This window comes from Bos grunniens, chromosome 3 (assembly GCF_055505025.1).
Source record: "Bos grunniens cultivar Pamir isolate PY7600 chromosome 3, Bosgru_T2T1.0, whole genome shotgun sequence".
Lineage (NCBI taxonomy): Eukaryota > Metazoa > Chordata > Mammalia > Artiodactyla > Bovidae > Bos > Bos grunniens.
In genome coordinates this window covers 50,294,711-50,310,939 of record NC_141167.1, presented here as the reverse complement: position 1 = coordinate 50,310,939, position 16,229 = coordinate 50,294,711, and positions in this window count along the sequence as shown.

The window sequence follows — 16,229 nt, the reverse complement described above, 5'->3', positions numbered from 1 at the left end:
TCAAGCTGGTTTTAGAAAAGGCAGAGGAACCAGAGATCAAATTGCCAACATCCGCTGGATCATGGAAAAAGCAAGTAGAATTCCAGAAAAACATCTATTTCTGCTTTATTGACTATGCCAAAGCCTTTGTGTGGATCACAATAAACTGTGGAAAATTCTGAAAGAGATGGGAATACCAGACCACCTGATCTGCCCCTTGAGAAATCTGTATGCAGGTCAGGAAGCAACAGTTAGAACTGGACATGGAACAATAGACTGGTTCCAAATAGGAAAACGAATACGTCAAGGTTGTATACTGTCACCCTGTTTATTTAACTTCTATGCAGAGTACATCATGAGAAACACTGGGCTGGAAGAAACACAAGCTGAAATCAAGATTGCCGGAAGAAATATCAATAACCTCAGATATGCAGATGACACCACCCTTATGGCAGAAAGTGAAGAGGAACTCAAAAGCCTCTTGATGAAAGTGAAAGTGGAGAGTGAAAAAGTTGGCTTAAAGCTCAACATTCATAAAACTAAGATCATGGCATCTGGTCCCATCACTTCATGGCAAATAGATGGGGAAACAGTGGAAACAGCGTCAGACTTTATTTTTTGGTGCTCCAAAATCACTACAGGTGGTGACTGCAGCCATGAAATTAATAGATGCTTACTCCTTGGAAGGAAAGTTGTGGCCAACCTAGATAGCATATTCAAAAGTAGAGACATTACTTTGCCAACAAAGGTCCGTCTAGTCAAGGCTATGTTTTTTCCTGTGGTCATGTATGGATGTGAGAGTTGGACTGTGAAGAAGGCTGAGTGCCGAAGAATTGATGCTTTTGAACTGTGGTGTTGAGAAGACTCTTGAGAGTCCCTTGAACTGCAAGGAGATCCAACCAGTCCATTCTGAAGGAGATCAGCCCTGGGATTTCTTTGGAAGGAATGATGCTGAAGCTGAAACTCTAGTACTTTGGCCACGTCATGCGAAGAGCTGACTCATTGGAAAAACTCTGATGCTGGGAGCGATTGAGGGCAGGAGGAGAAGGGGATGACAGAGGATGAGATGGCTGGATGGCATCACTGACTCGATGGACGTGAGTCTGAGTGAACTCCGGGAGTTTGTGATTGACAGGGAGGCCTGGCGTGCTGGGATTCATGGGGTCGCAAAGATTCGGACACGACTGAGCAACTGAACTAAACTGAACTGAACTGAAACAACTTAGAATGTATGCACCTCCAAATGTGTATCAAGTTGCAGGACACACTACGGGCCACTGAGGCATATTTCTACCCCCAACATTAAAAGAGTAAGAATTGTGCTATTGTTGCTGTTCAGGTGACTAGTTGTGTCCAACTCTTCACAACTACTTGAACTGCAGTGTGCCAGGTTTCCCTGTTCCTCGCCATCGAATTGGGCCATATGAAATTGCATATATTCAATTATTATTTTACTTACTAAAACAGAAATTTCATATGATTCTAATTAATAATTCAGTTCATATGGTTGAGAGAAAGTTATCAGAATCATGATAGGAAAAGTATAAAGGACAAAGTTGGTGATGATGACAGAATGAAGACAAATATGTATAGAAGACAAGATATGTATAGAGAAAAGAACAAATTAAGGATAATAGCTGAATTTCTTGGGATTCCTTCAGAAATGATTCATAGTTTGTCAGACTGGGTATGTATCTAATTTCATTGTTTAATCTTAGACTGAATATTAATGAATGTTAATGAATAATTCTGTGATACACTCAGTTCATGTTCATATATATATAGAGATGTGTATACATATATGTATGTATACATATAACTGCATATATATATATATATATATATATATATAGTTTCTGGAACAGAGGGAAGATGCTCCCTGAGAGTACAGTAATGTATGATGTTATTTGAACAAGCGAGCAAAAGTTATATATATCTGTTGTAAAAATATGAAGGCTTGTTTGTTAAACACAAATGAAACTCTAGAACTGAACTAATTGACACAAAAAAGTTTCCCAATAAATAAATGCAAAAAAGGTATAAAGCATTACATAGAACATTGTATTATTTATCCAAAAAAGAGATAATAAGTGGGTGTATTCGCAGAAGATTTATTTTTGGAAAGATAATAATCTCTGTGGTTACCTTTGGAGAATGAATTCAGAGATTAAGTTGAGAAAAGTTTTTACTTTTCATCATGTGTTATATTTTTTTAAGGGATGAGCCTAATAGGATATTTATAATTTTATTCTATTTATTTTTTATTTTGGCCATGCTGGGTCTTTATTGCTGTGCAGACTTTTCTTAGTTGCAGCAGGTGGAGAGTACTGTCTAGCTGCAACGTGCAAGGTTCTCAATTTGGCAGCTTCTTTTGTGGAGCACAGGCTCTAGGGCACGTGGGCTTCAGTAGCTGCGGCAGTGGGCTCAGTAGTCACAGCTCTTGGGCTCTAGAGTGCAGGCTCAATAGTTTTGGCACAGGGGGCTTAGTTGTTTTGTGGCATGTGGGATTTTCCTGAATCAGGGATAGAACTCATGTCTCCTGCATTGGCAAGTGGATTCTTTACCACTGAGCAACCAGAGAAGCCCTTATATGACACTTTTACAGCTAACTATTTTTGTCATGTGTGGATTTACTTTTGAAGTGGGATATTAATTTAGTTTTTTAGAAAGTATAATAATACATTGCATTTTAAATTATGTATGAATATACAAAGAACCACATATGTGGGCAATGTGTACATATATTACAGTATCCATATAAGTTGTGAAACATTATTGTGATTATTGATGCAGTTACAGCAAGACTATGCCTTAGAGTCTTTTCAACTCAAATAATAGGTATTTCTTCTAAATATTGATGTGAAGGAAGATCTAAATATAGATGTGTCAGGAAGACAGAATCTTGGCTTGGCAGCCAAATCCCACAGAAACAGTGCAACGACAACATAGCTGGGACTTTCACAGACTGGAAGGAGGTTAAGTTATGGAAATGTTGATCCAAATCCAAAACAGCTCTAGCAGTTGGATGCTGTGTATTGTCTACTTAGTAGCTGAAATGTATTACTTTCTATTGGCCACTACTGAGATTCATCTATTCACTCCACTACAGAGAAAATATGATTGATTTGGGTAATCCTGCTGTTAGTAACACTTTATAGGCCTTTGTATAACATGTAATTTGACACCTTCCCTTCCTTCCCTGTCCCCTGCCTGTGGTCCAGAGTTGCGCCAGGCTGGACAGATCACATCACACCTAGACCAGCCTAGAGGCACATATTATGGGAAGTTTGTTAAAAGGGTTTGTAGGTTTGGCAGATTCTATTTCTTGACTGTCCATGTAGTATATATTATACTTCAGGGAAAAAAATTTAACTTTCCTATCTTTCAAGGCATTCAGTGAATGAAAACCTATCAGTTCTTAACATCTAATGCTGGTTATTCTATGAATTTTGAATGCTGGATTAATATTCTCCCATGTTTAGAACATACACAAGTCATCTACTTGTTAAAGCAAGCTACCATACTCTGTTTTTTTAAAGTTATTATGTAATATTTGATATATACACATATGTATAAGAATGTTACATATATATATGTATATAGCTATAATATGGGCTTTCCGGGTGGTGCAGTGGTAAAGAGTCACCTGTCAATTTAGGAGACTCAGGTTTGATCCCTGGGTTTGCAATATCCCCTGGAGTAGGAAGTGGAAAACCACTCTAGTATTCTTGCCTGAAAACTTCCATGGACAGAGAAGCCTGGTGGGCTGCAGTCCATGGGATCACAAAGAGATGGACATGACTGAGTGCATGCACATACACACACACATATGAAATTGTAAATTATGAAGTATAATAATGAAAGCAGACATGGTTCTAGCTTTCTACTTAAGGAATAGATAAAGCCAATATTGTTTCAGTTTCTTATACATGCTTCCTTCAATGCATCTCTCTCATTCACACAATTCTTATTCTGAATTTTTAGTTTATCATATACTTGTTTATAGACTTTAATTAAATATATAGACTATTACTAAACTGTATTTTTCAATACTGGCAACTTTTGAACTTCATCAAAATGATATCTCAGTATGTGAAGCCTTTGTTATGAACTCAGCTTATTACCCTCAAAAATTCATCCATGTTGATGCATGAACCTATTATTCATTGATTCTCCATTTGCATGGATTAATTTATTGTATGAATCTACCTCAAATTATCCACTCAATTTCCTTTGAAAGATATTTGGATTGGTTCTAGGATTTTGCTATTTTGAATAATACTATTAAAAACACTCTAGTGATTGTTTACTAATTAAAAATTCAAAAATTTCTCCAGAATATATACACAGAAATGGAATCATTGCTTATAGCATATATCATAGTAAGAAATTATGCCAAATGTTTTTAACTGTCATTTAGATAACTTATACTCTTAATACCAGCGTTCTTCTTCCTCCAGTCTTATGTGCTTAGTGGCTCAGTCGTGTCCGACTCTTTGAGACCCATGGACTGTAGACTGCCAGGCTCCTCTGTCCATGGGGATTCTCCAGGCAAGAATACTGGAGTGGGTAGCTTATCCCTTCTTCAGGGGAACTTTCTGACCCAGGAATTGCACTGGGGTCTGCATCGCAGGTAAATTCTTTATCAGCTGAGTTATCCGCGAAGCCTCTCCAGTCTTACAGCTACTTGATTTTGTCAAAACTGTTTACTGATCTGCTAAGTGTAAAAGGTATCTCATTGCAATCTTAACATTCATTTTCATGTTTCTCACAAGGTCCTTTTAAAGATTATTGTTTCATTAATGTTTCTTCTTATAGTAACTACCTATTTAAGTATTTTATCTACTTTAATTGTATTATTTAACATTTTTGTGAATCCTTAATATATAATAGATAATAATGCTTCATCAAGTTTTTCATGGTACAAATATCTCTTCCCAATCTTTGATTTATCTTATTATGAACAAATGTTAATAAAATGCTGTTAAAAATAATTTGTTTCAATGGAACACACCAACCTCTCTGAGATTCTAATATATGTTTCCATATGATTTGTGCCATTATATTTTGCATTATAGATTCTAACTATTGAGCTGTGTATATTTGGAGTTATTTTTATGATACACAATAAAATTCAAAATTCAATTTTTAGTATAAGTAGCAAAAATTAAAGAGAGTTGCCAAAGTAGAGCTTACTTTAGGGTCACAGTTAAATATTTTAGACTATAGAGATTTTGAAGGAATGAATCATTTAACATAGCATTACAAAATAAAGGCTTATCATTATCTTTTTATATGGGCTTTATCACATCAATCAAACCATTTCCACATATTATTTGTAGAAATTAAAATGGTATCTCTTATCTGTGGAAATCAGTATGTCTGTCATTACTATTTGGTGAGCAAAAAAGCAACAGAATTAAGCCAAACAGAAATAATGTATCAGTTCATTACTCTATGTGGTTAAAATAAAAATAGTTACCCTGAAAATATCCAAGAAACTCATCAAAATATACATTTACATGAGAGTGAAAAGACAGTTTCTCCTCATTGCATAAAATAGAGTAATAGGCATGCTTTTTTTAAAGAGGATGTTTTACAAGATGATGTCAAGAGGAAATATGTATCTCTAAGGAGAGGACAGTAAAGCATAGTGGAAAAGAGTAGAAAAGTGCTTTAAAAATCAATTCATGATGTTTCCCCAAATTGAAGAGCTGAGAACCTGCAAGGATAGGACAGTTGAAAAATGGTGAATACACTTTGAAGCTATGTTCATTCCCTTCACTGCTGAAAAATAGCATTCCCAAGACTAGCGCTGGAAGAGATGTCCAGCAATGCCTTTGTTTCTTAAGCCCAGAGAAGGGTGCTGGAGGTAGGAATAATCTCCTCTGAGCAATTACGTTGGCCAAAAATGAGTGCAAACAAAGGCAGCCAGATAGGAAAACAGAAATTCAGGGCCTTAGGATATCAGTGCAATCTAGCAACCATGAGAACATATCACTAAAATTGCAAGCTTTCTTCCAAATAGGCACAATAGTGAAAAAGTGAAAGCGTTAGTCACTCAGTTGTGTCCGACTCCTTTCAACCTCATGGACTGTAGCCTCCGTCCATTTTCTTCTCCAGGGATTTTTATGCTAAGGTTCTGCATTTTTGTTTTCCTATCTGGCTGCTTTTTGCAGTGCAGTAGACCTGGACTCCATCCCTGAATCAGGAAGATCCCCTGGAGAAGGGAATGGTTGCCCACTCCAGTATTCTTGCCTGGAGAATCCCATGGACAGAGGAGCCTAGCAGGCTACAGTCCTTGAGGTCACCAAGAGTCGGACACGACTGAGAGACTAAGCACAGCACAGAATAGCACAGCATAAAAATATGATCTAACGACCATGAGAGCATGTCATTAAAATTGCAAACTTGCTTTCAAATAAGTACAAGTCCCTTAGAATCCCCAGGGGATGGGTTCTAGGACCCCTGCAGATACTGAAATCTGCAAAGGTTCAAGTCTTTTATGTGAAATGGTGTCGAATTTATATATAACCTATGAATATCCTCCCATATACCTTAAATCATCTCTAGATTACTTATAATAACCTAATACAATGTAATGTTACATAAATAGTTTTTATACTGTGTTGTTTAGGGAATAATGACCAAAAAGATGTTTATGTGTTTAATACAGATACAAGGATCTTTTTAAAATAATTTCTTTATTTATTAATTTACTTATTTTGGCTGGGGTGGGTCTTTGTTGCTGCATGCGGGCCTTCTCTAGTTGCAGTGAGCAGGGGCTGCTCTTTGTTGCAGTGTTAGATCTTCTCATTGTGGTGGCTTCTTCTGTTGTCGAGCATATGCTCTAGGCACATGGCTTCAGTGGTTGCAGCATGTGGACTCAGTAATTTCAGTTTGGGGACTCTAGAGTATGGGCTTAGTAGTTGTGGCACATGGGTTTAATTGCCTTGCAGCAAGTGGAATATTCTGGAGCAGGGATTGAACCTATGTAACTGCATTGGCAGGCAGATTCTTATCCACTGTGCTATACTGTGCTTAGTCACTCAGTCGTATCTGACTCTCTCTGACCCGCATGGACTATAGCCTGCCAGGCTCCTCTGTCCATGGGGATTCTCCAAGCAAGAATACTGGAGTGGGTTGCCATGCCCTCTTCCAGGGGATCGTCCCAACCCAGAAATCAAACCCCAATCTCCTGCATTGCAGGTGGATTCTTTACCATCTGAGTCACCAGGCAAGCACAAGAATACTGGAGTGGGTAGACTATCCCTTCTCCAGGGGAACTTCCTGACCCAGGAATAGAACTGGGGTCTCCTGCATTGCAGGTTGATTCTTTCCCAGCTGTGCTACCTGGGAAGCCCCATCACGGTACCACCGGGGAAGTCCAAAGATGCAAGGATCTTGTAGGCCTAACTACATAGAGCATGTCAGCAACAGCATAATGTTTCAATTCTTTCAACACTTACAATTAACTTTCCTTTAATGATTGGAAGGGGAAATAAATAGAATAAAACATGGAATACTTAAAATACAAGTACATATAAAAACATAAATGAAGAAAATATAAATTAATTATCTATCTCTCTCACATACACATATACACCCACACACAAACTGCTAACACCAAAACTCTGGCTCTTCTCTCTTGATAACTCTCAGACAATGATGTTGATGGCAATGATGACTGTCATATGGCAGCTACAGTGATGATATGGTGTGTGGCACTAAAGGGAAGCATGAGACACCAGGCTAACCTAAACCTCCTGACAGGATGTCAGAGGAATTACCTATGTTTGAAGAACTGGGTTTCGACTGCAAACACTGATGCTTTGGAGAAGGATCAATAATACTAATATTGGGATCTGTGGAGGTTGAAGGCTGAGGATCTTCAAGGTTGAAAAGCAAGGCCTAACAACTGCAAATGCATTAGTGAGAAACATCCCAGGGATGTTTCTCTGAGGGAGAAAGAGGGAGCTCTTTCTTTTTCTTTGCATCCTCAGACATATTTTGCATTGAGATTTTATTATCTCTCAGGTGACACAGAGGATTATTTCCATAGAAGGATCATACTCAAGAAAATATCCTTTAATTTTTGCACTAATTTAAAAACTGCTGAAAAATTTTCAGGAGCCCACATTGATGGCTCTGCCTCTTGTAAGCCTTAATCATCATCATCATCATCTGCAAAGGACTTCAGTAGATCTTCAAGCTCCTCTTTGGTAAGCGTTCCTCTATGCTCTCCTGTGTGTTCCTTGACATTGTCCTCAGTTGTGTCAGAGAAGCCTTCCTCAGCAACTTCCCTTGCAACTTTCAAGATCTTCTTGACTTCTGCATTCATAGTGGGGAAGGCCCTGAAATCAATGACCACTTAGCTCTGTAAGACTTCCAACATACATTGACTGTCTTGGGTTTGACAGCATCTATAACCTATGCCATAAGAAAATTGTACCTGCAATTGTAAAGTTTTTTCATAAATCCATGATGCTGCCACTAAGGTTAACATGAAGGACAGGACAAACCCTCCCAAAGGTGAGGTAGATGTAAGTTGCCTTAAGGCACTTGATGAAGTGTCTGCAGCAGTTACATAGTGCTTAGATGCAGGAACATCATTTCCATGTTCTCTTTGGTGAAGCAGAGAGATTGGGAATGGCCAGGAACATTATCAATTATGAGGAGAAACTTGAATGTCAGTCCCTTTTCTCCAAGGCATTTCTTTACTTTGGGAACAAAGCACTGGTAGAACCGTTCTAAGAATAAGACATCCATCACCCAAGTCTTCTGATTGTGGTGCCAGAACATGGGCAGGCAATTTTTGGTCTTGATTTTAAGGGCCTGGGGATTGTTTGCTTGCTAATGGAGGCCTGGCTTGATCATGTGACCTGCTATGTTGACACACAACACCAGAGTAAGGAAACTTTTTCAGGCCTTGCATGCTGAGGTCTCTTTGGCACTCTTATGAATGTGCAACCATGCATCTTCTTCTAGTACAAGCCCTTTTCATTACAACTGAAGGTTTGCTCTGGACGGTAGCCTTTCTTATGAGTTTCTGGAGCTTTTCTGGGAACACTGATTCTGCCTCAGCATCAGTCAATGCTGCCTTACCTGTGATCTGTAAATTCTTGGGGCTGTACAGAGCTAGCCAGTCATACTTCATAGTACTAGCCTTAAAGGCATTCCTCTGGTTCTCCTCAAGACTTTCACAGTAGTGCTTATAGTGCTTTCTCAGGCATAATTTTGTCATCAACAGAGATATACTTCTGTGATATGTCCTCTAGCCACACATTTAATGCTTTCTCAGTCTTTGTAAGCACTTTATCACAAACCAGAGAGACCATTTTTGCCATTGTAGGGGAAGCACTAACACTTCCATGAATTTCAACTTCCTTCTTTCTGCCTTCTCACATACATGCTCAATACATTCTTACCTCACAACCTACTTTGGCAAGCTGCGTGCCACTTCCCAAAAAACTTAAGATCTTTATTTCCTTGTTGAGACATAGCAATTTACTGGGTTCCCTTTGCCTTTGAGGGATTGTATTTTAGGATTCTTTTTTTTTTCTCCCACAGAAACAAAGGGTGCCCACAACACAAGTAGCTCAAATAACAAATGCAGGAGAGAGACTGAGAATGTGTGGAATATTAGAAGGCTACAGGCAGGGTGTGCCTGCCTATCACATCATCTGCATGGACTCATTGTGCTGGGCATGTAGCAAATTCAAGTTTAGAGTTTGGGAAGTTTCTGGATTTTTTTCAAATATTTTTAAAATATAAAAATATGGTTAAATCTATGGATACAGAGGGCCAATTATTACTTTTACTGGTAAAAATAATCCTCTTTTATAACAGAAGATTTGCATGCTGAACAAATTTTTCAACAAATGTATATAGAAAGACAATAAATTTAAGCCTTCTCTGCTATCTATCCCCAGGTAGGTTGATGGCAAGCGATTGTCTCATTAGTTGAGTACGAGTAGGGAGCAGCAAGTCAAAAGTGGTGAGCAGAAGGGTGCTCTATGTGCTACCCTATGGAGATGTGTTTTAATGTTTTCTCTGATGATTTTGCAGGTAATCCTGTTCTCATTCCAGGTCCTTTAAGGACAGCCCCATATTATCGTAAGGGCTGTTTTTTTTTTATGACTTATTCCATATGTTCCTGAAACCTGTATGCAGATCAGAAAGCAACAGAACTGGACATGGAACAACAGACTGGTTCCAAGTAGGAAAAGGAATACATCAAGGCTGCATATTGTCACCCTGCTTATTTAACTTATATACAGAATACATCATGAGAAATGCTGGGCTGGAGGAAGTACAAGCTGGAATCAAGATTGCCGGGAGAAATATCAATAACCTCAGATATGCAGATGACACCACCCTTATGGCAGAAGGTGAAGAAGAACTAAAGAGCCTCTTGATGAAAGTGAAAGAGGAGAGTGAAAAAGTTGGCTTAAAACTCAACATTTAGAAAACTAAGATCATGGCATCTGGTCCCATCACTTCATGGCAAATAGATGGGGAAACAGTGGAAACATTGGCAGACTTTATTTTCTTGGGCTCCAAAATGACTTCAGATGGTGACTACAGCCATGAAATTAAAAGATGCTTACTCCTTGGAAGGAAAGTTGTGACCAACCTAGATAGCATATTGAAAAGCAGAGACATTACTTTGCCACCAAAGGTCTGTCTAGTCAAGGCTATGGTTTTTCCAGTAGTCATATATGGGTGTGAGAGTTGGACTATAAAGAAAGCTGACTGCTGAAGAATTGATGCTTTTGAACTGTGATGTTGGAGAAGACTCTTGAGAGTCCCTTGGACTACAAGAAGATCAAACCAATCAATCCTAAAGGAAATCAGTTCTGACTATTCATTGGAAGGACTAATGTTGAAGCTGAAACTCCAATACTTTGGCCATCTGATGCGAAGAGCTGACTTATTTGAAAAGACCCTGATGCTGGGAAAGATTGAGGGCAGGAAGAGAAGGGGACGACAGAGGATGAGATGGTTGGATGGTATCACTGACTCAATGGACATGGGTTTGGGTGGACCTCGGGAGTTGGTGATGGACAGGGAGGCCTAGCGTGCTGCGATTCATGGGGTCACAAAGAGTCGGACAGGACTGAGCGACTGAACTGAACTGAACTATATGTTCCAGCCATTGAATAAAATCTTCATTGAAACTGAGCTCATTGTTAACAATCGGATACCAACTCTCAAACTGAGCTTTGTTAGAAACCTGCTCTACTATGAGGTTTGCAGTTCCTGGTTACCAAGACACTCAGTGCTTCTAGAATCTATGTGAGTTTTCCAGCCCTCTTTAGAAAATGTTTATTTTCTAAATTTTATCCAACAACTCTGAGTCAGTTTGTTTTCCAAACTTATTATCCATAACTTCTACCTTCTTCATGAATAAATAATAATTTTAACCAATACTTAAGAGCACTTACTAGTTTCTAGGTACTGTCATGTACATTTTACATTTGTTAATTCATGTATTTCTACCAAAAAAAAAAAAAAAAACCTATTGACAGTCCTTATTGGATGTTTTGTCAAAATAATCTGTTTATTCCTTCATTTATTTCTTATATTCTCCCTCATTCATTCATTTAAGAAGAATTTACTGAACACTTTTATATGCCAAGTGTACATGTAATGCTAACATATATCAGTGGTCAAAAGGACCTGAAAACTTCCTTTGGTGAATTTTATTTGGAGAGTTTTAGAATATCTGAAGTCCTGTCATGTCTCACCTGGATGTGCTAGTATTTCATCAAGTTATTTATGATAGACAGATGTTGTTTTAACTATTTGAATCATAAATGGTATATATGAAAGTTTAGAGGAAAGGCTGAGCCAAACAAAACTTAAGCTGTTTCCTAGGTATAAGACTTTCTGAAGTCTTTTATATTCTATTTACTATATTGACTATACCAGGAATCTCTCGAGTAATGACAACCTCAGCATGTCAGTAAACCCTTGATAAACCAAAATTAAACAAAGTCTGATTCATTTAAATATCTCATTCTCTGTTTCATGATGTACATGCTCAGCCTCCCAGTCGTGTCCAACTTTTTGCGACTCCACAGATTGTAGCCCACCGGGCTCCTCTATCATGAAATTTTCCCAGCAAGAATACTGGCGTGGGTTGCCATTTCCTTCTCCAGGGGATCTCCCTGACCCAGAGATAGAACCTGCATAGCTTCTGTCTCCTGCATTGGCAGGTGGATTCTTTACCACTGAGACGCATGGGAGTCTCTGTCCTATGTTTCTTTCTATTTTTCAATCAAAATCTAACCCTTTTCTGCTCCCTTCTTTATGCTGTTATCCTCAATGCATTTTTATCTTACTATTTTTCTAATAATTCTTTCTCTCCCAATGCAAAACCATTGAGTTTCTTGGTTGATCCTTCTATTGCATACTATTTTAGGGATTTCTTCATATACCTATTCTTCTGCATAAAGAAGCATTATATACATTTGATTAAAGTCCCTTCTTTTAGGGGATGCAATGAACCTAATAGTTTTGTCCCTTATCACTCCCCTCTGTTTATAAGCTTGTTCTAAAAGTTTGGTATTTTAACTTGATCCCAATTTTAAAATTCCAAATTCATTGTCCTTAGGCAAAGTGTAAAGTTTCCTCCTTATCAGAGATTTATACTCAAACTAATCTGAAAATTTATCATGTTAACATAATAATACATATAAAATGTCATAAATTAATGTATCTAAAGTGAACTGAACTGAAAGAGCACATGCACAGACATCAGTGAAATGGATTAAAAATAGGGAGAATTGCAATGGCTTGGACATTTCTTGTGTATAAAATGAATAATTACAATACTTTTATCTCTCCAGATAAGAGCTAATAAAGAGTAAACGTCAACATTATTTTGGAAAAAAGTGATTTGCCTTGGTTCTTATCTTTAAGTACATTGCATCTAGGTTTTTCACAAACTTTCCCAGAATGCACAAAATTATAGATTAAATTGCAACGTAATAAATCACAATCGATTCACATGGATTCCTTGCTCCTCAGCACTGTGTGTTTAAGATGGAGTGTGCCCTTTGCCAAGATGAAAATATGCCTAGAATTGCAGCTCTGCAGCTCTACATTGGACCGCTGTCTCTTTGTGCAAATCCTTTTGAAGTAGGGCCCTTGTGATCTCATTCTAATTTAAATGCAAGTGAACTGGCAATCTATGTATTTAATGCCTCTTTAAAAAATGAACACATTTTCAAATTGAGCAAAATAGAAATACGGAAGTTTACATTTGAAAAGTAAAGTACATGACAAAATGAGTCATAGAACTTTTATGTCATTGCATAATAATTCCACTCCAGTATTCTTGCCTGGAGAATCCCGTGGACGGAGAAGCCTGGTAGGCTACAGTCCACGGGGTCGCAAAGAGTCAGGCACGACTGACCACCTTAAATTCATAGAATGCTTTTGTCTGATAAACTCAAACTATCCTACATCTATTCATTTATTTCTGTACTAATAGTTTATGTTCATTTATTTCATTGTATTATTTTAGCATTAGTGAAGGGAAATAACAGAGCATATTGAGAGAAATTAGTTAGAAAATGAGATTATTAAATAAAGAGACTTTGGCTTATTTATTCACAATACCTAATTAAGTTTCTAGCATTATTAAGCACTTAAAAATATGCGTTTTGTTAAAGAAGATATTTTGGAAAAAAGTTACTAGAAAACATTGTGATTTAATATAAAGAGTATGGAGTTTGATGCTAGACAGATCTGGGTTTGAACATTTATCTAACTGCTTACTGTGTCTTGGTTGGTTTATCTAAACTCTCTGAGCTCCAATTTACTTGCTTGTAAAGTGAGAGAGTACTGATTATATTAAAAAATACAAGGAAAGATCCTAGCTCCTTTCCTGGTGTAGCACAAGTGACTATTATTCATTATTATAAAAATATGCCATTTCTTTCAAAATAATAATCAGTTTCTTTTGCCCAAGTATGCTTTGCTCAATTTCTTTTTGTTACCCTCATTTTGAGATTGTTTTATCTCTTTATCAATAATTTTGGGCTGCTTCTTGAATGGGAACCATAATCTCCATTTTCCTCTTTAGAGATTTGAAACAACTAAAAATTAAGACAAAGTACAGGACTGATGTGGGAAGAATTATCACTCTTATTATTGATATAAGTTGGGAGACATAGGATATGGTGGAAACCAATGAATTGCACCAGTCACACTTTTAATGTGGGGGTGGTGGGGAGGTGGGGGTGGGGGTGGGGTGGGGGTGTGTGTGTTTAGGGTGTGGTGGTGAGACTGTGAACAGTCTTGCTCCCAAAAAGTTAACAAAAGTGCTGAACTAAGCATTCTTATTACATAGCCCACCCAAACAGATAAGATCCTCTGGAGCTTACTTATATTATTGTGTATATTTTTATGTATTGTCCTTCTTTCTATACCCATTTGTCTTCCCTTTGAGATCCTTGAGGTCAGAAAATCTATTTTACATTTCATGTTTCTAGGACTCACCAACAAATGATAAAAATTGAGAACTCAGCACTTTTCAGTGACATGAATAAGTGAATGTTAAGGATTCTAACTGAAAATCAACAGTCTTCTCTCCTGTGAATTCAGGTAGCATATATAACTTGTACCTCTTGTCTTATTATTAGCAATGGTTTGCATTGGTTTAATAGTTTAAAATACATCTATTCTTGTCTCAATGAGAATGGTTGCTCCGAAAGACAAAAAGAACATTTCAGACACCACACAAGTAGGTACAGTGCTAAGTACGGAAAAGAGAACTAAGCGTATTCAACATTTGAATAATAACACGTAGTCACTTTTTTAAAAAAATGAGAGTAGCTTTGTAATTTTCTGATTTCAAAGTAGTTTTCCCATCCAGAGATAGTATGATATCATTTTTCTCTGTCTTTCATTCTGTGCCCACACACAGGCACATACACATGTTTATGGGTGAATGCATGCATAGCTATTACAAAACAGAAAATTATTATGTGACACATGGTCTGTTGAAACCCATGTTTTCTATTAGATATGCATCATTAACATCTTCCTATGTCAATATATGTAATTAAGCCATATAATTTCTTTTTAAAACATTTATTTTATTGAAGTATAGTTGATTTACAAGCTATATAATTTCTAATGGCTGTATAAAAGTATAGAGTTAGCAATTTTTAATTATGACACTCTTGATGAAAGTGAGAGGAGAGTGAAAAAGTTGGCTTAAAGCTCAACATTCAGAAAACGAAGATCATGGCATCTGGTCCCATCACTTCATGGCAAATAGATGGGGAAACAGTGGAAACAGTGTCAGACTTGATTTTTTGGGCTCCAAAATCACTGTAGATGGTGATTGCAGCCATGAAATTAAAAGACACTTACTCCTTGGAAGGAAAGTTATGACCAACCTAGATAGCATATTCAAAAGCAGAGACATTACTTTGCCAACAAAGGTCCGTCTAGTTAAGGCTATGGTTTTTCCTATGGTCATGTATGGATGTGAGAGTTGGACTGTGAAGAAGGCTGAGCGCTGAAGAATTGATGCTTTTGAACTGTGGTGTTGGAGAAAACTCTTCAGAGTCCCTTGGACTGCAAGGAGATCCAACCAGTCCATTCTGAAGGAGATCAACCCTGGGATTTCTTTGGAAGGAATGATGCTAAAGCTGAAACTCCAGTACTTTGGCCACCTCATGCGAAGAGTTGACTCATTGGAAAAGACTGATTCTGGGAGGGATTTGGGGGCAGAAGGAGAAGCGGACGACAGAGGATGGGATTGCTGGATGGCATCACAGACTCAATGGACATGAGTTTGAGTGAACTCTGGGAGTTTGTAATGGACAAGGAGTCCTGGCGTGCTGCGGTTCATGGGGTCACAAAGAGTCGGACATGACTGAGTGACTGAACTGAACTGAACTGAACTGATGGATAAAAAATAATGTATGGATGAAAAATAATGTTTTATTGGGACTTCCCTGGTAGACCAGTTTTTAAGACTCCATGCTCCCAATGCAGGGGTCACAGGTTCTATCTCTGGTCAAGGAACTAAGATCTTGCATGCCATGTGGCATGGCCAAAAAATAATAAAATTTTATTGATACTCAAATTTTAATCATTGTATTTAGTAAACTAAATTTGTAATTGCTTTTTTGAATTGACTGTTTATATATCTTTTCCCCGTAATTCAATTGGAATATTTATTTTCAAAAATAAATTTATAAGAACTTTTTATATAATGGATTCAT